General features: G+C 39.2%; 1 long non-coding RNA gene across 1 annotated transcript; it reads left to right on the plus strand.

Moving 5' to 3' along the window:
* Positions 1–26,229, plus strand: LOC108165821 (uncharacterized). The gene is made up of 2 exons (XR_001776139.2): positions 1–68; positions 18,842–26,229. It is a non-coding gene; the product is annotated as an uncharacterized LOC108165821 (long non-coding RNA).
* The last annotated feature ends 963 nt before the right edge of the window (positions 26,230–27,192 follow it).

Below are 27,192 nucleotides of genomic sequence, written 5' to 3' on the forward strand. Positions count from 1 at the left end.
TTTCAGGTTTCATCCACAATTTCTTCCCACTAACAACCTGAAGGGTGAAATCTGCTATTGGAGGTAAGGTGAGTATTTTTTTTAAGACGTATGCCGAGGCAGAAAGACAGGCAGGGCAGAGGGAGAGAAAAGAAAACATGAAAAGTAATATCAAAACATGAAATAGGAGAAGAACTTGGACACAGGTGTGGATGTTATGATCTAGTGTGAAAAAGCCATGAGTGGAGAGAAAGCTCGAGTAGATGCTCTGCGATAAGAGGATAACGGCTGGCAGGGATCAGAAGGTTGCAGCCAGACACAAACGGGTAGCAGAGGAGGGAAAACAAGAGTAAGGGCAAAAATCCCTCATCTAACAGGATCCATAAGACCTTCCTTTGCAAGGAAAATCCTTCCTTATTTCACTGGAGGACGAACCTTTACTGCAGTTCATTTCTGTCGGACAATTAGCCACTAGAATTGAACGTCGTCACTGATTTATGATGTATTTAAGAGGTTGCAGAGGGCAACAAAGACAAAAGGTTTTAGACTAGATAAAGCAGACCTCAGATGAGCTGTGCATAGTAGAGAAAAGGGGAAGGAGAATTCATGATTAACTTTCATTTCCTAGACCTTATTATTTCTTCCCCAAATGAAATTTGTGAGGAGGAGATAAATCTTCTGGCAGTGGCCAGTTTGTGAACCTCATGTCCACAAATAGAAACTGTCTTTCCCTTGGAATTTCACTGCAGACAACGTACACATCTGTGTTATCTGTGTTATACCCGCATGTATTTGTGTGTGTGTGTGTGTGTGTGTGTGTGTACCACAGTGAGGATATAAGGTCATCTGTTACTCCACATCTCGCTGATGTCTATGTGTGTGCATGGGGCTTGTGTGTCCATATGAGATGCACATTTGGGCTCAAATTATAGTTTATGTAAGGAGATCAATAGAATTGAAAGTCTGAATCACAAAAGCTTTTAATCACATTCCTCTCCACCGATTTCTGGATGGACATGTGGATGAGTAGATATTGATGCCATGGCTCAAACATCCATCCTGCTCATAATTTCGATGCGGTGGAAAGGCCGGCTGTCCGTTGGCTGCAGCAGCTATCGGCTCTGGAGTCGGTGGGTAATGAGCATTTCCTGCTTCTCTTCCAGCCGATCTAAACATTGGAATAAAGTTCAAAGTGTTCATTCAAAATAGTCCCTTTTCTGTAAAGGACTCAGCAATGAACAAGGGTAGCATTTTTCTACATGAAGGATAATTTTAATAATTATATATTTGTGACAACATTACAACAGCGGAAATAGTTTTTGTTTTTGCTCTGCTTTTGCTTTCGCATTGAATCCGTTCTGTACATATTTCTAAGAATCTGAAATTGGCAAAAGTTATAAATTCTGTAAATGAAAAGCGATGATGTAGAGTTGATGTGGAGGAGCCGAGAGCAGACAGGAGGGAAAAGGTTTGAGGGTTTATGTTTTCTGTTAACTTCAAATGATACTGAGCAGTTTTTGTTTAAACATTCAAAACCAGCCACTCATGTTGAATTTACATTTGACCTTTACATCTAAATACATTAATAAATGTATTTAATGTAAATAATTTTCTTTTTTAAATTTTATTTCTAACCGGTTTGCTTTGCGTTATATCGACTTCTGTCTCTGCTCCACTCATCACTCCCTATAGATCAGTGGTTCTTAACCTGGGTTCGGTCGAACCCCAGGGGTTCGATGAGTCGGTCTCAGGGGTTCGGCGGAGCCTCTGCTGTGATGACACCCCGCTTTGCCATCACTTGCTGCAGAGGATCACGTTACATTGCTTAGCCAATCAGAGGATCACGTTACATTGCTTAGCCAATCAGAGCTGCTGAGGAGCCCTGATTGAAGGAGCTCCACTCTCAGCATGGATTTAAACTTGTCTTTATTTACTTCAGCAAAGCTCAGTTTTTACCACATTCTTTAGCTTTCGGTGTTCTTCTAAATCTGCTCCTTAGTCGCATCTTTTCGGGGTTAGTACTGCCTCTAGTGGCGTGGGGGTGGTAACACAACTAATATAATTACATGACTAAATCAGAACACTGCAAAGTCTTTATTTATAATTTTTTCATTCTCTTTAGAATGTAGAGCTAATTAAATGATCTAAACAAGACCTTAAAGTGGTTCCAGTTTCTCTCGATGGCCAACCTGTTGAAACTGTGGCAGATCTTAAATACCTTGGGTCGTTCCTGGACAGTCAGATCAACTTTGCTGAAAACACTGACTATATTTTGAAGAACTGTTCTCAGAGACTCTACCTTTACGAAGACTGAGTGATCATGAGGTGACCCAACTAGACTCTAATTGGGTCACCCCATGTCTTGAATTTTGGGGGAAATCATATATTTATCACTACAGAAGGGTTCAGTGAATGCACATATGAAATTGGTGGGTTCGGTACGTCAAAAAAGGTTAAGAATCACTGCTATAGACGCTCTGATGGACGGTTTCCAGGGAAACCTACACATGCAGCGTCAAACATATTGTCTCCTTAGCAATAATGCAAGTGTTGAAATCATCATATTAGCTCATCCCTTACTACAATTACTGCTCTAATGATTTGTTTACCATGAAAGGGTAACCTGATAGACCACAATTAGGCTGCAATCGACTGATTTATATTACTGACACACTACGGCTTTGCGAACCATTTTTCACACCAGACTCCATATGATTCATACAGAAAATCAGCAAGGTGCTGATTACTTTTCTCTGTTGTTGCCAGAAAGCCATTTGATTTGGACTTGTTACCACTGTGAGCAACACAAGAGCAGAGAGAAGAGTAAAACAGGATGGTCATGAAGCGCTTCGGGGACGGTTTTTGATCTGCTTTACACTCTGGAAGTCACCGGGATTTGCTTGCCTTCCGCCTTCTTCATCAGGACCACCATTTCCCATCTTTCATTGATATTCATGATGCCTGAGAAGAAGCCATTTGTTCACTTTCTGTGCCAACTTTGGTCCACCCACCAGTTATGAAAATTTATGGGCATGTTTGGAGACCATGGAGACTCATTACAATATCAAGGAGAAACGGAGGAGCAAGAATATGTCCTCTCAGAGTATCTTTAAATTATCTCTCTTGCTTTAACCTCTTGCCTGGTCTGCACATGCTGTACGCGATTTGTGTGCATGCTCGCAAAGCTGAAGCTGCTTGCGCCAGCAAACGCTTACATCAAATGTGTGCTAATAAATTCAGCTCTGCGTTTCATTATAATTATAGATATGAAAAGAATCTGCACATAACCAGGGTTGCAGGTGGTGAATATTTCACATATAGGCGACAAATGATTGACAGGCGACGAAGAAAACCTACACATGGTCCATATTAATTATTGCTTATTTGCATTAGTTGGCTATACCTAACAGAGGCGCTTACTGACAGACTGATTGTGCTTGTTAATTATCCCATGTCCAAACAACACCTCTAGTCTCTAATTTATTTTGCTTCCTGCATCTACATCACAGGTTTTATGAGAAACGACAGAGGGCCTTGGAGGATCATGGAAAAATAAAAGACAAATCCATCATGTTTTAAAATTGGGTGGAATCCAAAACTCATTATCCAGTCTGGAATGCGTTTGGTTTAGGCTCAGAGTGAAGAAAAGGGCTTGAAAGGCTGCATCACTTTCTGAGGCCATTAGCTTCCCAGTTCCTTTCTTTTTTGTTTCCAGCTTCTTGATTTTTGTTGGTGGCATAGTCACCAACAAAAAGACCAGGTTAGGGTAGGTCTATGGGCTATACAAAACATTTTCATGACATTTTTTTTGCATAAAATTATTCTTAGATGATGAGATTTTAGTTTGGTCAGTTCTGCCCGTTTTAACCTTTCATAATGAGCTGTTTTAGGGCATCTTGTTACTTTAAATCCAAATAAGCTACTGCTTACTAAACGTTTACACTCACATGTGAAAATGGCTGCAAACAGATGTGGAAATATATAGTCGTACATGTTTGAAAAGCAGAAGTAGAGCGTCCTGCACAAACAATAATTCAGAAAGTGGTTTCTGGATGGCAACATTTCAAGCTAAAAATTAAAAGGACAGGTAATAGAGTGAAACCTCTTCTTTTTCTATTGTAATTCAACCACAGTCCACTAAGTGAAGCAGCAGTGTGTGTAAAGTATATTTGAACAAAATATGATAAAAGAAGGCATTGAGAAACATAGGAAATATTTGACACTCATAAGAATAAAAATGATCCAAAATAAAGTTGATCTAATATTGAAATTAGCTCACAGATTGTTTAGATGATTTAGCTTTGCCAAATACATTGCATAAGATGAAAATGGAACATGCATTAATCCTTTATTGATATCATTTATGTCTATTCTATCCCTTTTGTTACGTAACGTTGTGTTTTCTGTTCTTCGTTAAGCTGGAATGTGTAGCGTATTAAAATCTCTCGTTCCTCCTCACTTTGCCCCTGTTTGTTTACAGAACACAAGAAAACCTTTTGGGAAATAACATCAATTAGACTTCAGGCTGTGGAAGCCTTTGATATTTGCTTTTGATGGACCGGTCCTCAATATGTACTTTGTTTGATCAGTTCACAGCCTACCAGCCGCTGAGTTTCACCAAAAATTAAACCATTGTTTGCTTCGGTTTTTTTTAAACTGACAGGAAATCAACGGGGTATTTTTCTGCCCGTCTACCATCTATTGACTGACCGCAGAACAAGACAGGGTGGCTTCACCATCAGTTCTCCGGCATGGAAGATGGATGCATCTTTGAACTATTGACCTACTTTACATTCAATAATTCCTTAATATTGACGAAAAGGGGAACGTTTTAACTTATAATATGGGAAAAATGTCTTGTTTTTCATCAATATTAGGGAATTATTGACTTAATCTCCTGTTTCTTGCTGGAAAGTTTCTTGTTAGTTTTGTCTTATTTCAAGTATACTAAGCTATGTGCACTAGAAAAATAACTTAAGATTTAGTTTTTGCAGTGTAAGCTTAACACTGACAAGGTCATGCCATATTTTGAGACGTCATGTCAAGACCTAGATGAGAGACAGATCTTATCCTGAAGAAGACAGACCTGGCTACTAATGCAAATAAGAGATGAATAAAGAAACAGAGGGGATACAGTTTGACACGGAGAGCGAGACGGGAACAGAGGAGGAGTGATGGAAAGACGCTTCCAGGGTGCGGATCAAGATGGTGTTTGAATTGCTCCAGGGTTTCCTTCAGTTTATTGTCTCACTTAATGAGCTTTTTATGTTCTTGTGTATTTTACACACCATGCAATAGCCGCTCAATGCCTCCTTCACGGCCTCCTGATGGATCTGTTCTTTTTATCCAGCTATTCACCACTGCATGTAAATTTAATTATGAGCATCTGGTTATAGAACAGGTCTAATTAGCAGATAGGTGCTGGAACATCAGGTCAGAGGCTCCCTTCTCTCCGGCACACCCACGTCCATCCTCTCTCCTCTTTCCCGCTGGCAGAAAATGTTCTGCGATTATTCTGCGCTAAAGTGGTCATTTTTCTTTTTAAGACAGAATCATAGCAATTTGTGGGGAGAAAAATAAAGTTGGGACAATTGAAAAGTACTTCAAAACAAATCTAGGCCTGAGCTGTCAGGAGAACGAGATGAATAAGAGAGAATTCAAAGCGAATAGTGGAAACACAAGCAGTCTGTAATTAGGGGAGACGGGTGGGTTCTGATCGAGATGAGCACATAACCCGCTAAGAGGGTTATTTAGGGGAAAAATGGGCTCCAGAATGAAAAAAATAGTTTGGCTTCAAAGATTGTGTGTGATTTCAGATGTTTTCTCCGAGACAGGAGCGGCTCTCTGGGTTTGTTTTTTTACCCAAACATGGCCTGTAATGATGGAGCTCGTGGAGCCGGATTTTAAATTAATGCCTTTTCATGCTAAACTAGAATTTCCAGTATTCTGTGAAGACCCAAGAAGACAATGAGTGGAAATCTTCTGCTAATTTGTTGTGAACTTTTCGTTAAACATCAAACTCGATGGTCCTTTGTCTTGTGTAGCTCAATTAGAAAGCGCAGCTTGGATGTGAAAGCCGATGATTGATTCTTTCATTTGTTCTGTGGTATTTAAAACGCTCACAGGAAGAACAAGTTTATTGTTGGTCTCTTGTCCAGGAAATGTTCTGACACCTGATGCTTAAACGTTGCTCTCTCTGCCTCTTTATCACGCACAAAACTTGGCATATTCACTGCAGCGTTTATACTTATGTGTATTGATGTTTTGCCACCAGCTACAAGGTCCTGATATCTGTTTCAATGTCCACCTTAATTTTTTATCAACATAAACATGGGCTTGTGTTTGAAATGAACACCAGCCCCCTATCTGGCCCTGTTTTGCCTTGAGGAGGCCCTGGAAGTAACAGCCTGGCTCAAACAATAACAGCAGGCTGTTTGGTTGGTATGAACATGTAGACACTAAGTAGATGTGATGTTTTAATGAGAAGCAGAGGGATGGCTTTGCACATAAGGAAGCTTGGGAAGCTGGGTTGCGCGGCGCGGACAGGAGGAAGAGCTCTCTTACCTCGGAGGAGTACACGAGTCGTTTAATAGTGCAGTAATGGAGGTCAGTGCTTACATGGTCTCTGGGCAGCCGGCTACCTCGCTTCCCCCGAACGGCCCCACGGTGTCAGAGCTGCAGGACTACATGTCTCATGTCTTGTTGGGGAGAGAGAGTAGAGGAGGATGAAACAGGAGACAACATGGAGGGAAACTAAAGGGAATGGTGAGTGACAGTGGAGGTGGCTTACAAGTCTGCTCAGCTGATTTGTGCCTCTCATAACCTCGTATTGTGAAGATTATCTGCACAGTAAACATGACAGGAGGTGCATTGAACAAAGACAGATATTTCTTATCCTTAAAAAATAGAATGTTATAATAAATTTTCATGAAAACATTCAGAATTTTACAGATTCAACTGTAAAGTTTCAGGTAATAATTTTTTAAAATAAATTTTTAACAAAGAAATTATAGAATTAACCAAAAATATAATGACACAGGAAAGAGATTGAGGAATGACACATGGACTCCAGTGAGAATTTAAATTGAGTTTTGCCCCTACACTGCAAAAACACAAAATCTTAGTTTCTAGTGCAGATATTTTAGTACAAAACTAACTTGCAAGTAACTTTTTAGTAAGATATAAAAGCTTGTTTTAAGTCAATAACTAATTATATCAATATAAAAAAGTATTAGTTCCACTGGTGTATTATTTTACTTAAAACATATGAAAATGTTTTGCTATAAGTAGAAAAATCTGACCAAGACCTATTAAATGATTTACCAGCAGAGTGGCACTGCATGCCGTCTGAATTAGCTTCGCTTTGAAGTGATTTTTCTCACTTCTTCCCTCCGGTGTTGGCTGTAGGCATATACAGCTCTGGGAAAAAAAAGAGATGACTTAAAATGATTGGTTTCTATGATTTTAAGTTTTATAGGCTTATGTTTGTGTAAAATAAACATTGTTCTTTTATTCTATGAACTACTGACATGTCTCCGAAATACCAAGCAAATATTGCTTATTTATTTGCAGAAAATGAGAAATGGTCAAAATAACGAAAAAGACGCAGTGCTTTCAGACCACAAATAATGCAAAGAAAACAAGTTCATATTGATTTAGAATCAACAATACAAAGTTCAGAAATTAGTATTTGGTGGAATCAGGTTTTCCATGGGGTCTCAGTCAGTGGTCTCTTCATTTTTTCCAGGGCTGCTCATGGTGAGACTAACTGGAAGTCTACCTGTCACACCCACCAAACAAACACAACGGCTGTGGTAGGACAAGTAAAGCTATGTACACCAGTGTTGCAGTACTCGAGGTCGGTCTTGGTCTCGAGACCATTTTTTGATGGTCTCGGTCTCGTCTCGGACTCGACCGCATTTGGCCTCGGTCGCTGAGGACTCGGCATTTTATTTCAAGACCAGTTGAGACCGCAACTGTGAAAATATCACTAAATGTACAGCACACTGTCCAGTTTATTTGTTAACATCTTTGTTTTCAGTGAATGCTAAAAGCACCAATTAAAAATCCATCAATAACGTGTTTCTGTTACTCCCTCCTCCCCTCCCCCTCTCCACCTCCCACTCGCATGCGGCGCTCCAGGACATGCGCAGTGGTTTTCTCTCAGCGGCAGAAGATGTCTGTCTAATAGTCAGTAATATAATAGCGCTGCATAAATCATAAGAAATCCGATGGCCACAGCTAACTCAGCAGCGCTTTGCTTTCACAGACGGCGGGGACTACGTCTAACTATTTTCATCACTTAGAAAAGTAGCTCAAATAAAGATAAGCTCCGTTGGCGTGATGTTAGCAAAGGCTTATGTTTACACAAACATAAGCCTATAAAACAGAGACACATAAGCATTTGTGATAAAAAAAAAAAACACACTGCGCTGAATTATTGTGCGGAGGTGTTGACTGACTTGTCACAAATATGGGACAACGCTGTGTCCAAAAGTCTGCAATATAGTGATGTGACATTCAGGAACAGTCCGATTCTTCTGAACGGATCTCTACTTAGAAGATAAGACTTGAGTGCCACTGAGAGCTGTTGTTCTATCAGATTACCATACGCTGTCAGGATAGCATACATGCAGTGAGTACCATGCCTGCGGAGTTGTCAGTTCACCATACGCAACAAGTTATGATGAAAATAAGTCATTAAATTGTTTTCAATGATAACTGTATAGATATACATGTGTTGTCATGGTTTCAGAGTGTATTTAAAGCAAGGTCTGGCTGCAGCTGCAGTCAACTACAACACACGCCTGTGTAAAACTCATTAACCTACTTAACTGCTAAGTCAGGATGCCATACAAATGTTGATAACTAAGTGTATGATGATCTACGTCATGATTCTATGTTGCTGGTTAAATAAAATTATATGGTAATGACTGACGGATATAGCCATGAGTTCGTGCTAAGCGTATGGCAATCTGACAGCGTATGGCGACCTGACAGAACATCATTCTTTGTTCTTGTAATGTTCTGTGTACACTGCAGTAGCTATGAGGATTTTATTTAAGTATGTACATTGATATTTTTTTAATTAACAAATAAACAAAACACAAGAACGAAAGAGCACGTAGAGCATGCACATTACTCTTTCACTGTTTTCGTTCAAAGTGACAGCTGTAATGTGTGCCATGGTGTCAGACTACCTGGGTTCATGTAGCGGGAGAGAGGGTGAGAACGGTCACGGTGAGCGTCTTGTGCTTGGTTACTTCTTGCTTGTTGCTCCTTGGTAAGTGTTCATAGTTGAGCGTTATTTACCGGCAGGGCATTGCCTCAATTGCTACGTTTCATGGTGCGGAGAGAGAATGGTGCTATGTTTAATGGTTTCGTTATCTTTTTAGGGATGGCACGAGACCACCGTGAATTGTAGCACAGAGATGGAACCAAAGCAGAACAAAGAGTTTGCTCTGCTTTTAATATTGGTAAAAAATTAAGTATAAATAAATAAAGTATAAATAAAGACCTTATCTAGATCTTTTTATGGGAATATGGATCTTTCAGATCAATTTGAGAAGTAATTTTGATCATATTTCACATTTTATCGTATCACGTAGAGCGGGGCGCTGGTCGTGGTCTTGACTCGGTCTCGACTTCCCTCGGTCTTGGTCTTGACTTGGTCTCGGACCCTAAAAGTCTTGGTCTTGTCTTGGTCTCGGGTTAGGTGGTCTTGACCACAACACTGATGTACACACTCGATTACACACGAGTGTTTAGGTGAAATAGTTGGAGGATAATAATATCTCCAGAGTCTTTCATTGAGTTGGTAGCGCCGTTGCCTTGCAGCAAGAAGATCCAGGTTGAAATCCTGGCCTGGGATCTTTCTGCTGGACTTTGAATGTTCTCATCCAGTTCCCTTGCTTCTTCTAACAGGCCAAACAATTTACCATTATGTTTGATGGACTCTAAATTGCACTTAGATGTGAGTTGGCTGTTTATTCTGTGTGCCATTTTCCCCTCATATCTTGTATCTGTCTCATTCCAGTCTTCCACGGTCGTCTTCACAAGCTGCTTCCATTTGCTTTGCAGTTGCCAAATCTTCCTGAAATCCTTGAATCCTTCTTGCATTGCTTAAACGTTTTCTTGTAAAGACGCAGATTAAAAGTAAAACATCTTTTGAAGGAGAACCCGTGATTTTAATCGACTTACTCAAAGAAGAAATCTAATAATTTACAGCAAAAAACATAAATAAATAGAAAAATTGATAACAGTAGTTCTGTGACAAGCGGCATCTAAGTTGACTTTGTTTTGATGGAGCTTTATGGATAATAAAGGTTCAGGTCAGCTGGTATTCATTAAGGATTAACTCTAACCTTTGAACTGTTAATGTGAAAAGTTCATGCTGACCTGCAATCTTTGTCCTGATGACGTGTTTGAGCACAAAAAATAGTTAATAGGCATTAATTGGTTCTGGCATTGCACTCTGATGTTGCAAATTGCCATTGTAGGGAGCAAATTTGTTATGTAGTGTTAGAATGAAGTCAAACTCAAGCAGGTGGTGAACAGCTGTTGAGACGGGGTGGAGACCAGTTTTGCATTTTCACACATATTAAATGAGGCGAGGTGTAAAGCAAGTCCTTTTTCCAGACTCTGCTTGGTTAAACTCCAGCAGATGTTTCCAAACACACTCAGGCAACAAGCAGCAAGTCACAGGCTGCCTGAAAGAGTTAATAATAATAATAAAAAAGCAAATACAGTAAAATGGCTAAAAACGTGCAGCATATTAGTTCAAAATGTTATCGCAGCATACGTCTTTGCTTGGCTCCATGACTCTTTCATGGAAAAGTGAGAACTAAATTCATGATTACACATCCTGCAGCATGCATCTATACGAAGAAACGGTAGGGGGGAATCTCCCAGCGGTATCTCCTCCATTTTTGCAGGTGTTCTGTTCTTGCTGTTTTGTTAATTTCTGCATTGGATTCACTAAGCAGATGATACTAAATACAGTATCATTGAGAGAAAACAGGAGCATCTGTTTTCTCTCAATAGATGAGAGAAAATGGCATCTGTTGGCATCAGATCACAGTTATCCTCTCTTCAGCCACAAACAGAAAAATGGAAAATTAATTAAATATAGTTTAAGAAAGTCAGTTTTTCTATTTTAAATCCTCACTGGAATCAACTTGAAAAATTTCTTCAGAATCAATAAGTGATGCTGCAGATTGTTATGGAATGGTGCATTCCTTTGATATTAAATAAAACATAAAAATAATTTATAACGAAGTCATTATGGAAGATAAAATGGATTTGATTCTAAAGTTATTATATCTTATATTAAAATATATCAACTTGAAAAGTTTAAGAATAAAAAGTAAAACTTGTACAACGCGTTATTTTTAGCACAGCCTGTACCTGATTTCGTTTATTTTCTCATTATTAATCATGTGTTGAACCTTTTGCAATGTTCAACAGTCATAAGGTTTAAAATCTCAACAAGATTTGAAAACAATTTTTTTGATTAGAAAAAAAATATTAGCAAAAATATCAGGAACACTAATTGAAAGAAAGAACAAATTTTACTTTCTGTGACACCTAAAGCTGTTTTATGTGTGATAAAATAAATCCAGCTTTCATCAGACGGTATTTTTTAAGCAGCTTTAATCTTCAACAATGACAAACATTTGGTTCTGACTGCAATTTGTATCAATAAACACAAATATGAGTGAGGCAGCAGAATGTTTCATTTAAACTTTTGCAAAATCCACCAGCAGAGAGAGGCGATTTCTTCAGAGAAGCTTTTATTTTAGCAGTAGTTTTCTACTGTCTCAATCAGAAATAATATAGCCAATATAATAAAGCCAAACATAGCAAGTGGAGAGCTGATCTGGCAGTTACTATGGAGGCAACTATCAAAGCTCTTTAGTCGACAAAAAGATGTCAGATGTTCTTTTTGGTTTTCTAATACTTCATTCTGATCCAGACAAGATTCAAAGTACATTTTCTATATATGAAATAAAAGTAATTTACTTGTTACCTGCAAAAATCTGACAAACGGGGAACATGTGAGAGAGGTTTGTCACTAAGAAGCTTGTGCACATAAAAGAGAGGATTAAAATGTTTTAATGTAATGAAACGTGTCTTTGCTGCTATAGTCGAATTAACGCACCATCGTTTGCAACCTGTCTTCCAAATGGCTGATAAAAGGAGCGATTGTTGACTTTCATTTAGCTTAGTGAGAAGATACTGTCAGACATTAAGCTTTTTTTTCGCCTATAAACACAACATAAGCCGAGGCCTCGAACAGAAGGAAAAAGGGCAGAATGAGAAAAGGAAGTGGAGGAAAGCATAAACAAGTCGGGTCTGGCTGAGTGAGCAAGCTAATTAACTCGAAAAACTATAAAAATGTAAATTGCAATTTGCTACCGGGGGCATCTAATTAAAGCCAGTGGAATGTTAAAGACCAAATTGAATTTACTTAAAAAAGACGAAAAATATATGATTTTGCCATATTGTCAGGTATTGATCGTCTACAGTGGACCTTCCTCACATCCGTGACGGGGCAGATGGGGAGTGACGTGTGCATGTTGGGGAGAAACGGAGGGAGGAAGGAAATGTAAAACCGGGGAAGGTTTGTACAGAAATAGCTGGAGTAATGTTTCTGGTGGGTTCACACAAAACAGTTTGGCACAGAAAGTGTGACAGTACAACACAGCGCTCACCAGAGACAGGAGATGTAATCAGAGCCAAATGGTTCTCATAATACTCCACAGGTGCACCACACAGGCGCTTTCAATTTTGCTCCCAAAAAAAAAAAATAGATGAAGATAGAGACCTGTAGCACATCCTCATAAAGTTCACTTTGGCCCTCCAGTTAATTGCGTTAGCTTAATTGGTGGAGTGCATGTTTAATACTTTGGTGTGATTATTGTGTGCAGAAAGTCATTGTGGTTTATCTCGTTATATCATGTCCTCTGGGCGCGTGATTAGTACACATGGTGTTCGTTTATGTTCACGGATGGGCCTTTGTTTGCACGCAGGTGAATAAATAAAACTTCCCTCATGTATCATTGCTGTAGATAAAAGCTTCTGCTTTTAAATGTTTGGCCATTTCTCAATCTATAACTGGAGGTGTAAGAAATAAACAAACCTTCAGGGTAGAGCTACCCCACTGCCGCACACACTTTATGTTTCACCCGTTCTCTGTTTATTTTATAGCTGCGCTGCTTTGAATACTTAAGCTGTCATTATGCCAGATGTGTGCAGGAAGGTTGAGGATTCTGTGGTTTTTATTGAGGCAATAAACAATAATCAGCGGCTCTCCCAACAAACAGAGCAGCCCTACTGAGTTTTGAGGCTTTTCTCAGTGTGATATTAAAGTCATGAGGCTAATGACAGAAGTTTTCCTGAAGCAGGAAGGTTTGGTTTCTGCAGGCTTGCATGTATTTCCATCTGTGTGTTACCTTTCAACGTTTATTATGGGTGGCCAAAAGAGTCAAAATCCTTTAAGTCAATTCATAGTTCCTGTCTTGTCAAACATCTTAAAATAATTTAAACACTCCCGTTTGATTGGTTATTTGTAACTAAAGTAGTGTTAGAGCCACCCACAGAGTGTTTCTCTATAAGTTTAAGGCTTGAAAGAGCAAAAATTCAGTACTTAGCCTGAAAATTTCAACAAGATTAGTCTTTTCACAAAGTATCTGTGCCATGTTCTTCTGTATAGTGACAGTTTTAACAAATCTTTAAAAAATAAATTTTTATAAAAAGTTACATGCTGCATCTTTAATGTGTGTCAGTAAAATTTCAGATAAATACATATTTATTTTTATATCAGAGTTTAATCTTATATTTTATTATCCTCTACAATGAAGAACAGGATCCATAAAATCACTAACTATGTAAATGAACTGAGGTAGTTTGGTGGATGGATAGAACTGGCTCTATGTCCTGGAAGAACGTTGCACGGAAGAATAAATTTTAGCTGATAGGAAAGAAAGATCTGATGCACAAATTTACAAGATGCAATAAAATCTTCCTTTCTCTTCTCCGGCTCTCCTTCCTGACCTGAAAATGTACCTGTCGAGTTGCAGTTTGCTAGCCCAGTAAAAGTTTTATACGAGCAAAAAAGAAAAACGGTCTGTCTGTTGCTGACATGAGTTACAATCTGCAGTAAACAAACTTGAGAAAGGCAATAAATACACTGAATCAGAATGGGAGCTCCAGCAACACGGTAAGAGGACGTGTCAGGACGATGGGTGTATGTGAGCACGTTCCCTTTGTCCCAGAAGTTTTCACCTGAAATATTTTTAAATAATGAAAAGAAAGTGACCTGCTTTATAATGCAGTCAAGAATGCAACTTAAATCTGTGAAAGAGTGAGGAAGTTATGCAAATTAAACCCAGCAGAAATGCACACGATGGCCAATGTAATCAAAGCAAAGTCTCCATTTTAAATCTGAGTTCATAAAAGAAAGTTTCATGTGGTGATTTATCCAGTGAGGAGTAAGTCTGAAGAAAATACCCGAGAACAGTAGAGATTTAAAAGCTCTCTGAGGTAAACTCCCTATAATTTATCACAGAGGTGAAAAACATTTGTGACAATTCAAAACACTAAAACTCTGGTTGCTAATTAAACTCCAGCTCTGAACCAACATTGTTACTCCTCCAACATCAGCTTTCCTGTTTTTCTAGAACAACCAGAATACGTAACATTGGGAAACCGTGGTCTCACTTTTCAAGTAATGTAGGCGTCAATGTGTTACACCTTTCTATACGTTTACAGTTAGCTTTCTCTTAGCATATTCATGCTAATGCTATACATGCACTGGGACAGATTTTTATAATCAATTATATGAAACTTTTTCATTAAGAGTGTCAAAATCAGTAGACAGAAGTGCGATGACATTATGATTAGTCTGATGAAACATCAAAAACGTATTCGCTAATTTTGAAGATATATTGCACCAAACACCTCCAAATTTTTAATAATGCTTTGGAATTGCTTAGTTTCCAAATCTGCATTCAGATGTTTCATCCTCTTTTAGTTCTGGTAGGAAAAGAAAAATTCTGTTGCAAAAACTAATTATTGGTGTAAGGACATATTTTCCTATCTGGTACACTTTGTACTGATAAACAACATCCATGACCGCTGAAAACCATGTAATTCTCAGACTATGTGCAGCAAATGTAGCATTTTTAGTGCTGTGTCCCTGTAGCTCACTTCTTATAAGTTTGTTTCTTTTAATTCAAAATTGCAATGCTTTATAATACTGAATGATGGAGAGGAAAATATGTGTCCTTTTCACTGCTCACCCAAGTTTCCTGCATAGTTTGAAGCAAAAAAGCCCTCTAGTTCAGTTATGCCATCAACATGCTGCTAAATATCCATCCATCCATCCATTTTCTTTACACCCTTGTCCCTCAGTGGGGTCAGGAGGGTTGCTGGTGCCTCTCCAGTTAACGTTTCAGGCGAGAGGCGGGGTCACCCTGGACAGGTCGCCAGTCTGTCGCAGAGCAACACAGAGACACACAACCATGCACACACACACACTCACACCTAGGGGCAATTTGGAGAGGCCAATTAACCTGACAGTCATGTTTTTGGACTGTGGAAGGAAACCGGAGTACCCGGAGAAAACCCACCATGCACAGGGAGAACATGCAAACTCCATGCAGAAAGACCGGGGCCGGGAATCGAACCCAGAACCTTCTTGCTGCAAGGCAACAGCTCTACCAACTGCGCCACTGTGCAGCCGTGCTAAATATCTGTTTGACGTATTTTTATATGCTTAAATATACATTTTTGTATTAAAAACTGTAATTAAATTGTCTTTATATGGCAAAATTTCTCTATTTTAGTGGATGTTCCTTAAAAAAACTGTTGAATGAGCTTTCTGCTTTGAAAACTAATGGAAATGTTGATTATGAATGACTTAAAACTAAGGTTTGCAGATATTTTGACAATGTTTCCCAATCTTGTTTGAGGATTATTGTGTGGGAGAACAGAACTGTACTGTAGGATTACAGCCTTAAAAACTCGGCCAAGGAAAGTGAAAAAACTCTGACGTAAAAGAAACAAACAATAAAAGGATGGGCATTTTATCCTGTATGTTTAAAAGGGCTCATGATAAGTTCAATGGTGAAAACAGAGAAAACAAACACCCAGAGAGTAAAGCCGATTGCGGAAGAGTAGGAGTTTGCAGCAAATGACATCTGATAGTGACAAACGAAAGCAAAAAGTACAAAAACATTGTTATTTTTTTCCCTGTGATTGATGGAAGCTGAGGCCATCGTTTTCCACCAACTGTGCCCCAAGTTTACAGATTCTTTGCCTTGGAGAAATATAATTTATTACAGCAAACAACCTATTAATAAGAAATCAATAGGAGGCTCCCAGATGTGTTTTGTACAAAGCTTTAATGAATTTTTAAAAACGTTCTACTTGAAATAAATTGGAAAACTGAGGAAAGTAAAGTAGCTCAGTGCTTGATGCTTCAGAGAGATTATGAAGTAAATGACATGGAAAAAATGCTAAAAATTAGCTTTTTGTTTGCTCCCAGTCTTAATGATGAAATTGTTTTGTGTGCAAATGTGGAAGCGTGCAGCTGAGAGAAAAAATGGTCTGCTCTGGAAAAGCGAAGCTATCATGCATCATATTTATAGCTCCTCACATATCATTTTAATTTGCATTTCTGGCGCTGTTGATATCTGTTGTACATATATTGATGAAACATTAGCTCGTGTTTCATGTTGTCAGGCTTGTTTTCTTTTCTTTTAGCTCCAGGTGCCTTTCGTTGGCTCTGTATCTGAAAGCTGAATATGAATGTCACTTACTGTTACGCATTCCCCGTTTTGCTTCCTTTTTCCAATAGCTGCTGCATTTCAGGTGGACATGCATTATGGCAATAAAAGTGTTTAATATTTTCTATAAATCATGTTTCATCACAAAGAGTGTAACTGACATGATTTATAACTAAACACACCTCCAACATACAAAGAAAACATAATGCTGAATCATTCTTCACTTATGTTTTGCTTTAAAGGGTCCAACTTTTCTTGTAGTCTTTTAAAGTATTATTGAGCTATATGGTTTTCTTTATGTCTATCAAATCTACTCCAACTTTTTGTCCAATTCAGATAAATACTTTGTTTTGTTTAAACCACTTAACTCTTCCTTGTGATTCATTCAGATGCAAACATATTTAAACTCAAAGGTTGGAGCAGTTAACAATAACTTAGCAAAAGATATTTTTAATTTGGACTTTTGACCAACTTGTTGTTAGGAATATATCACAAAGACGCCCATTTTTTCCCAGTGTTTCTATGACTAAAATCCTTGAGTTTTTTCCCTCTAAATGAACTCCTCTAGCTCACAGATTTCCTATCTGTGGCTACATGCTCCTCATTCCACTGAACTCTGTTTGCCCTCCAATGTTTCTGCATCCATCTCTGCTCCCAGCCCCGTCTGAACCCTCCTGCTCCAACCACCATGCATACATGCACCCAGGATTCCCCTCATCCTACTACAACTCATTCAGCAAGCCGCCATCTCATTTTAAACCATATCTGCTCTTTATTCCCTCTTTCACCTCTCACCTCATCCTCAGACTCTCTGCCATTAATGGCACATTTCTTTATCACTGTTCCCATCAGTAAATCTTTTAAAGGTGACCTATTATGCTTCCTTTAACAGGTTAGGGTAGGTCTATGGGCTCAACAGAGCATGTTCATTACATTTTTTGTGCAAAATTATTCTTAGATAATGCGATTCTAGTCTGATCAGTTCTGGATATTTTGAGCTTCTTCCAGAATGAGCTGGTTTAGGGCTTCTTGTCACTTGAAATCCAAATAAGCTGCTGTTGGCTATGAGCCCCAACTCAAAGTTTACATTCACGTGAAATTAGCTGCAAACAGATGTGCAATTATACAACTGTACATCTTTAAAAATCTGAAATGGAGCCTCCCACACAACCAATAAGAATGCAGCAAGTGGTTTCTGGATGGTAAGTCAACAACTAAACTTTTGTCTTTTCCAGCAGCCATTGTACAGTGGTAAAACCAGCTGGAGCTCTGTTTGGGTTGCTAGGTAACACCGCAACTCCAGTAGATTAAGCCTATCGATTGCCAAAAACAGCTGGGTGGATTTTCAGCGCTTGGGCTTATTTTTAGTATCAGTTGAGATCCAATTGGAAGTTTTAAAATGTGCAAAATGTGAATTTAGCTTAACAGGTCACCTTTAAAAATGTCCTGTAGTTTCCTGATTATGTGTGGCTGAAATGGAGGCATCTATACCAGAACATGACAAAACATCCTCTTGCTTGTAATCAGCTGCCATAACGTTGGCGTGGCGGGATGCAGGAACATCAGTTCAGCTATACTTACAAACCTGTTTAGATCTTAAAGACGATAATTTTCTGTCACTTTACAACTAGAAGTTTCAACTTACACATGATTTATAGAAAAAGAGTACAAAAACAGTCAAATTGCAAATAAAAACTTGCAATCTAAGAAACTTTTGATCAGACTTACTGTATTAGATGAAATAATATTGATTTTTAAATTGCTGCTTGCCCTGCTTTTCTTGTATTTTTCTTATTTACTGTCCTATTGGAGGAAAATTATAACCAAACAAGGAGCTGATGAGTATTCCCTTCCAGATTTCAGAGTAAAACATCGTATATAACTTAACATGACCCAGTTTACAAGCTATTACCAAAGGTACATCACAACTTAGTGAAAATAGCAGACGATGAATTAGGGGTTTCAGTCTTTGAAAATCTCTTTGTTTGTACTGGAGGGCATCAGACTTCATGCAGACCTGTGTGTGTGTAGTGGTGGAAAATGTATCTCTCGCTCTTTTTCATTGCTTGCAGGAGGACAGTGCAGAGCCTTGGTACAGAAGGACACAATGAGGTGGCAGCTTCGCTTGGCTGACCAGGCAGAGCCGGAACAGGAAGAGATATTACCTCCTGCAGGGGCTCTGTGGGTGTGTGAGCAGGTGGATGTATGAATGAAGAACGGTGTTTGTGTGTTCCTCTCTTTTCCAATTAGTACCAGCATCAGCTCTTTTCTACCCGGGTCAGTGGTGCAGAATGGCTTCTGGATGCACAGCTCTGTTGGTTCCAGAAACGTTTCGGTAACACTGGAAACAAACTACACACCGGAATCTGTGAAAGTACTTTAATGTTTTAATTTCGTGAAAACGTAAAGCTGGACTTCAAGTAGAATCCAACGCAAGAGCAACCTCGGTTTAAAAATCTCTGGAATGTAATGCCACAATTAAGCAGGCACCTAGTAACCGCAGTGAAGAGGAGCTCGTTACCTAGCAACCCCAGTCGAGTTCCGCCCATCACCTAGCAACCCAAGCTGAGCTCCGAGACATTTGGTCGACAGATTTTACTGCTGACCAAACTGCTGGAAAAGACAAAATGTTTTCTTTCTGACTTACTATCCAGAAACCACTTGCTGCACTCTTGTTGGTTGTGCAGGAGGCTCCACTACTGCTTTTCTAAGATGTAGGGTTGTATAATTGTGGATCTGTTTTTCAGCAATTTTAACATACAAATGTAAAAATTTAAATCTCATTACCTAAGAATAATTTTGTACAAAAAAAAATATAATGAACATGTTTTGTTTGGCCCTTTGACCTGCTAGGTCACCTTTACTCAATATAATTACTTGCTTAAAGCTAGCTTCCATATGTTGCTTAGTTTTGTCTTGATTCAATCTTACCAAGTTATTTGCACTAGAAACCTGACCAAAAGTACTTGGTAAGATTTTGTGTTTTTGCAGTGTAGTGTGGTGGATCCGCAGTCCTGAGCAGAACTTGACCAAACTGACCTCTTTTGCTTCAGCAGGGCTTTTTTTCACGAGCTTGTTTCCCCTCTGAACTAAGCAACCCTATTTATCTGACTCTGGTTGTCATCGTGGTCGAACGTGGTCGTATTAAACTTTCATAATGTATACTCTCTTTAGACTTCTGTTGAAGGTTGTGTTAGGCCCTCAGAGGACGTATACCATGCTGAATATCCCCCAATTATGTTTATGATGACTCTGAGTGCAGATCTGAGGAGCAGACAGACAGACGGATGGGCGCAGAGAGAGGCAGACAGACGGGACATGTATCTGGAGGGGAAAGTGGTATTCTGTGAGGATTGATAGACTCCATATTGTGAGCTAATGATCTCCCCAGGGCACTGGGGAGAAACGATGAAACCAGTCTGCATGACACTGTCACACTCCCTATGTCACGCTGCCACCTTCATCTCTCAGTCTTCTCTTACTCACTCTTTGCCTTCCTCTCAACTTGGCTTTTTTCCCCCTCCTCGGGGAAATGCATCGATTCACCTTTGTTTGTACTGTCACCCACACATATTCAGCTGTCACAGCCAGGAACGGAGCTCACTGAACTGATGGGGCTGATTTAGAGTAAGAGGCATTCGCTGTCCTCGTTTCCCAAAAAATGAAAACTCCACGACATCTATTCTCATTTAGTTCAATCTGGACGCAAATGCCAAAGATGTCTGCGGGAGGTGTTTAAAAGATGCTCGAGCATAGGTGGGAGATAACGTCATACTCCTGGCTTTGCAGATATAATGGGAAAAAGATCTTTTTAAATCAATTGTCAGCGCTCTTACAATGGCAGGCACAATGAGAGCATTCACAGGCTGAGTTGATGGAAAGGCGCAATCATCTCCTGCGATCTGATTCTCAATCCGGAGCCTCGCTGTCACAGCTTCAATAGAAGACAATGCGGAGAGGAGGCAAAGACACAAACATGTGGAAGGCTGGTGTTAACTGCAGGTAGAACGTTTACTGTACCGCTGAGGCGTCATGTCTGCTAGAAAATGGAGGCAACTTCTCAGGAATGGAAGCGTACATTAGTCACAACGACCCAGTGGATATGTTTATGTTGAGCTCCTGCAGTTAAATTATTCCCCCCTCTAGCCTTCATAAATAATCAGACTAAACGCGTAGACATTTTTGATCTCTTGCATGTATTTTGCATGTTTTCGTTAAATTATGTTACCTGGAGACTGTTTAGGATTAGCCTGGGTCTCGTCTTCGATATTGCAGCAGATATGATTGCGGTTGCTTTGCATCTTTTTGTAAGTTGATTACTTTTCTCTCTGTTGCTGTTTTGTGTACCCATTCTGACAGCAGATGAAAATAACCATCTAAATGCTGTAATAGAAGAAAATGTGGTGATATGACTGCAGTAAATTATATCTTTCAGCAGCAGGTCAATTGAAAGTGAATTGGGTTTGATCTGAGGTCAGGTTAACTGGGTATCAGCCCCGTAGTAAATTAGAATAGAACATAATTCATTTACAAATAATACATTCAAATTAAATTATATCCCTATTTTTATGATTATTGATCATATATGAAACAGCTAAAACAAACTGATGCAGCATAATTTAAGGAATACAAAATGATTTGGTTACAGGAACAACTAGAATTGCAATCCAAAAGTATTAATTGAATGCACAAATTGGTGAATTTCTTAAATTGACCGTATCCGCCTGGATTTGTTGGATCTCTTTGATGTTATTTCTTAGCCTTTTTATACTTGTTTGTATGTCTTTTCCTTTTTGTTCCACTTTGGGGCTGCTTGTGTCATTATATGATTGTTTCTTTTATCCTTTTGAGGTCAATCTTCTAGCTTTTTTTTGTTGATTTGTGTTTCATTTTGATTATTTCATGTCTTTTTTTAGATTTAGTTTAAATTTCTGCCGTTTTGTATATTTGCGATGCTGCTGTTCCACAAAAACAAGCAAATTTTCCCTCCATTTTTCAATGCAATCATTTAAAAAAAAAGATTTTCAGTAATTTTCTAAAATCTGCTTGAAGTAATATTACATTCTATGTTGTTAATTACTACGGTGAATATTTTCTACCAGCAGCAGAGCTCTCGCATATACTTAGTGGTCTTAGTTTCTCATATCCCATCAGTTAATGGGGCCAAACCAAAGTGGTTAATATGAGTGACATCCATATGGTTGTGATTATGATACTGCAGCAAACACAAGCAGACTGTTATGAAACTTTCATAGCCCACAATCATCCCTGGCCAATAAATCAAACGCACCTTTGAGGAGGAGAATATGAACATCTCTGTCTGAGATGTGGTTTGTGGGCTTTCTTACTGTAAATATGACTTGAGGTTGCAATAATTAAAAACAGACGAACTGAACTCCTTTAACTGGCTCGTGTTGTTGGTAATCACCACGGAGGACGCCGTGCACTTAATGTTACCGTGGCAACCAGTCATTTGTGGTAGCGTGACAGATGGCATCCTTCATCATTGCCTGAAATCGTCCTGGTCAACGTTGAAGTCTTTTTAGGGCAATAATTAAAACAATAGATAAAGAAATGAAAAAGGTTACAGCAATTTTAATAACCTTTATCCCCATAATTTATAAAGATAATTAACTACCAAGAGACATAAACTGAGAGGCAGTGACTGATCACATGGGTTCGTTTATGGCATGAAATAAATTACTGAAATGTCAATAAAATGGCCGGATCCAGAGCCATTCTTTCTTTGCATTAGTTTTGCAGCAGTTTGCGTCGGCACTGCATTTTTTTGCAGTGCTGTTGTTATTAGGACTCTTTGTAGCTGACAGATTGACTTTCAGGCCACAAACTGTGGCCCGGAGGCTCCCCCGGGCCCCCAGCAGGCCGGCTCAGTAATCTCTCCACAGCTGAATTTGTGCTTGTATTGAAGAAAAGGCTGAAAAGACGATAATTTCCCCCTTTTCTCTCAACATCATCTTTCCTGTTTTGAGTGCATGCCTTGCATACACGCCCTTTCGAGCAGAAAAGAGGAAATCCTCTTTTGTTCCTGACATTTCCTTTGTTCTTTTACGCTGAGAATTAAAGTTTGCACAGTTTTCTCATCTTCTCCTTGGCTTTTTCACTTTTATCATTCAAATGTGCACAGACAGGTCCTTGTTTTGATTACTTTGCTGCCGTCATATTATTGACTTGCTTTATATAGATACAGACACAGAGGAGGAGAGACGGAGCGCAGGTGCCACAGCTGGTGGTTTGACAGGGATGTGGGCTGAACTGTGTATTGGATTTCTTTGAAATTGTTAGGACTCATCTGTCTGAATTCTCCTCCTATTTCAGCTTGGCTTGTGCTGCACTGAAGGGTAACCACGGCTGACAAAGAAAGTGCAGCATTTCAAGAGATTTATGCACCCGGGCTACTAGTTGAGAGAGAACAAACGTCCTCTGCACCTCAGACTCGCTGTGACATTTTCCGATAATGGTTCGGCTTCCTGACTCATTCTCCCAGCTCCGTCGTCACGGAGAAGCAAGGAGAAAGTGCCGCTATAGCACACACCATTACAAATCTAAGAGGAAAAATAACATTGATTGAAGGCGCAGAGAACTGTGAATCACTTACTGAGGCAAATTCACCTCTGAGGCTCCGTTTTGATGCATGCAGCTGCCAGCGTGTTGTCCTGTTACTGCCAGGAAAATAATGGTATTTCTTATTATCTATGTAACACATTCCGTTTCACTTGAAAGTTCAGCTGTTCTGCACGAGAATAAGCCAAACTGAGATTCGTTCCTTTGTTCGTAATAGATTTTCTGTCTCTGTTCCAACACAGACTTTTAGCCGTAATCTTTCTTGGATGTAAAATATGAGTTTGATATGCTAACTGTCATCGTGGTTTACAGGTTTAGTGATTAACCAAAATGAAGCCCTCGTTTTAATAGAGTTTTCTGACTCATTAAAGTGTGCTGCATTTTGTAATAAAAACCATTAAATTTACCGCCCACACATGCTGTCATATGCTCAAATATGTTTCCCAGATCAATAATTCCTAAAAGCAAATAAAATGGTGTTATTGCTCCAATAAAGGTACTTTGCTTGTCAATAAATCTTTACCCAGAAGGCCTAGGGGCTTTACTTGAATTATCCCTTAGGGGAAATAAATCAATATACTAGAAATAGCTTTCACATGACAAATACTCTGTTCTAATATTCTTCAGATTTGATCAGTTCTGTCTGCTTTGCTTTGCATTCTGTCCATAAAGACTCGAATATATTGTTTTATTTAGTTAAGAAGCGAGTAGAGTAGAGCACATAGTTGGTTAAAGGTTATCAGAAAAGTAGAATATAATCTTTTATTACACTATATTACTTTTTTACATTACAAAAATTACTAAAAAAAATAGTTTTTGATGTTTATTTCTGAATTTTCACAGGAGAAGTCTCTTTCTGTCTCACACACACACACACCCATTCATCCTGCTGAAACAATTACAGGTAGCTTCCCTCTGTGTTGGAAGAGTGTGTGAGCCGTTCTTGTTCTATAATTAAAGCTCTCATTGTGCGCGCCCTTCTGCAGCGCCAAAAACTGCCATATCTGCCGCAGCCACTTTGTTCGATGGATGTCAGATCTCACTTTGTGGTCCGGGTTGAGAGAGACCATTATATTTAAACACTGGGACTATTCAAACAACAGGAACCCGCACTCTCTTTGTTCTATTTTCCTCTCTTTGTCTGATTCTGACGTTTGCCTTCTTGGCTTCGGCTTTCTGTGTGCAGCGACACCTGCTTCTTTTCTCCTTACTTTATTTTTTTTTCTTAACCCTGAGTCTCTTTATGCTTCCCCCCACCAGCCGTTATGCCTCACATGCTTCCACACTCCATTTTCCCTGCTGGCTCTGGGCATCCCCACTGTGGAAAGCTCAGTGTGTTTCATTTGGGTGTGGAAACTGTGTGCTAATATTGCCTGCTTATACCCACTGGGTAGGATAATGGCAGCCATCACTCACTGATGCATCACAAAAACTGACATTTTGCTCTCCCTGAGTTGACAAACAGCATACAGCTCCCACTGTTCTGTCTCTCTGTCTTTTGTCTCTTATTCCCTGAGTTTTTTCCTTTCCCTCGGTCTCACCTCCTCGCCTTCTACTGTCGTCATTTGTCTTCCTCCCTTTCTGTTTTCATCAGCAGTTAAGTCGTTTTAAGTTGGTATCGTGCAACACAGCGAAGGGCCTTGACCCCTGAAAGATGCTGCTGGAGAAAAACAAAAGGGAAACTGCACTTGGTCCTGAAAGCTTTACAACTGATCACTTTACCCATGCATAAATTATTCAGCCGAGGCCAGAAAAAGGAGTGCGCATTAAGAGTGTGCATTTGGTTTTTGTTACATGTCATTAACCCAACAGGGAATTCTTACTGCAGTGATGGAATTATAGGCAGGACAAATGGCAGATATGTGATCAATATTTCCGTTTTCGACTCCTGTGGCGTTTCTAAAGAGACGTCTCCTTGGAACTTAAGCCTGAGTGTGATCTGTCATTTCATCGAATGAGAAAATGAAAACTTGAAAATAAAGAAGGAAATAAGAAACAACCACATATTTAAACTAAAACCTAATTTATTGGTTCATCCAAACTATTTTTAGAAAATTAGCAGGATGTTGAGGTGCGTACTAGCTAGTTACATTGGCTTTGGTAACTTTTTGAGAAAAATGTACGTCTAGCAGTAATTTACTCAACCATTTTGAAATAAAAAGTAAAAGTAAAAAGTAGTAATGTCACCGGCTGCTTGTACTGTAAGCATTGCTTCAAATGATTTTGTTATGCCTGAATTTATTTTGGGATGATGTGATTTATTTTTACTCCTGTTTTTTATTTACTTTAATACAAGAACCTGCTGATTTGTGTGTATAGTTACATCATTTTCACAAATTAAATCTGATTATTCTCAAGTGCTCCATACATAAGCAATGTGTTTTACTATGGTAGATGAAGTTACAAGTAGGCTTGTAACTTTGCATTTGTAGGGAAAAAGAAGAATATTTAACAGTTCTGCAGTTGTCCACGTATGCAGCTGAACTCTCCAGTGACCTGAACTTCTCATGTGGATTTGGAAACTTGGGAGCAAAATGATTTCTTGAAAATTTTTTAAAGTTTAGGTTGTGCTGCAAAACATTTTCAGCTAAAAACTGCAGGGCCTGAAAAACAACCTTCTGTAGTTGGTCTATAAACTTTATCCGTCCAACTCAAACGTTTGGATGAAATGATTGGTTTGGGTTCATCTGTTGTTTTTAGCTTTCTTCTGATTTGTGTCGGGCTGCACAGTGGCGCAGTTGGCAGAGCTGTTGCCTTGCAGCAAGAAGGTTCTGGGTTCGATTCCCGGCCCCGGTCTTTCTGCATGGAGTTTGCATGTTCTCCCTGTGAATGTGTGGGTTTTCTCTGGGTACTCCGGTTTCCTCCGACAGTCCAAAAACATGACTGTCAGGTTAATGTGTCTGTCTAAATTGTCCCTAGGTGTGAGTGTGTGTGTGTTTGCATGGCTGTCTGTCCTGTGTGTCTCTGTGTTGCCCTGCGACAGACTGGCGACCTGTCCAGGGTGACCCCGCCTCTCGCCCGGAACGTTAGCTGGAGAGGAACCAGCAACCCTCCCGACCCCACTGAGGGACAAGGGTTTAAGAAAATGGATGGATGGATTTGTGTCATCCAGCCTCTTTGTTTGGACAAAAACAGTGGAAGCAGCTCATCTCCTTCAAAATCCCTTCACACCTGCAGCAGGCGTAGCAGACGTCCTCAGTCGGACCAAAAGAAGATTTTTTTTCACTTTTTGGAAGAAAACAAAGTAAAGTTTAACTGACTAATCTTGTCAAGTTGACTGTCTGATTTAAATGTTGAGTAAAACTACAAATGACTGAGAAAAGGAAGAAAATCAGACTCCATATTGAGATGATCATAAATCTTGTTTGCGCTCTAAATCGCATCAGACGCAGAATGTCAAAGTCCTGATTGCCTTATAATGCTTTGCTTGATTTGTTTTCTGCTTGCCTTTTTTATTTGCTTTATATTGATAGAACCAATAGAAAATCGACTCTATAGAGGTCATCATGGAGGCTTTTTGTCAAGAGAAAGTACTATATCGAGAACGATTTTGTTTTTAAATGTTCTAATTAGAAACTGTGCATTAAGGACGTAGAAGGAGATAAGTCTCAATATCTTAATGGTGGCCTGGCAGGGATTTAAGTGACTTTTCTGTTGCTCTATGCTCACTAAATGCCAAAATAAAATCACAGTGAGAATGCGCTAAAGCTGGATGAAGAATAAATTCACTTTATTAAAACAAACCACAAACCAGAAGTGCCGCAGCAGCAGGAAGCTAAAAGCTGAATGCCTGAACACAAATTTAAATATCAACTGGGGACCAAACCTAATGATAAATTAT

The sequence above is a fragment of the Poecilia reticulata genome, chromosome 22, assembly GCF_904066995.2.
Source record: "Poecilia reticulata chromosome 22, P_reticulata-male-v2, whole genome shotgun sequence".
Classification (NCBI taxonomy): domain Eukaryota; kingdom Metazoa; phylum Chordata; class Actinopteri; order Cyprinodontiformes; family Poeciliidae; genus Poecilia; species Poecilia reticulata.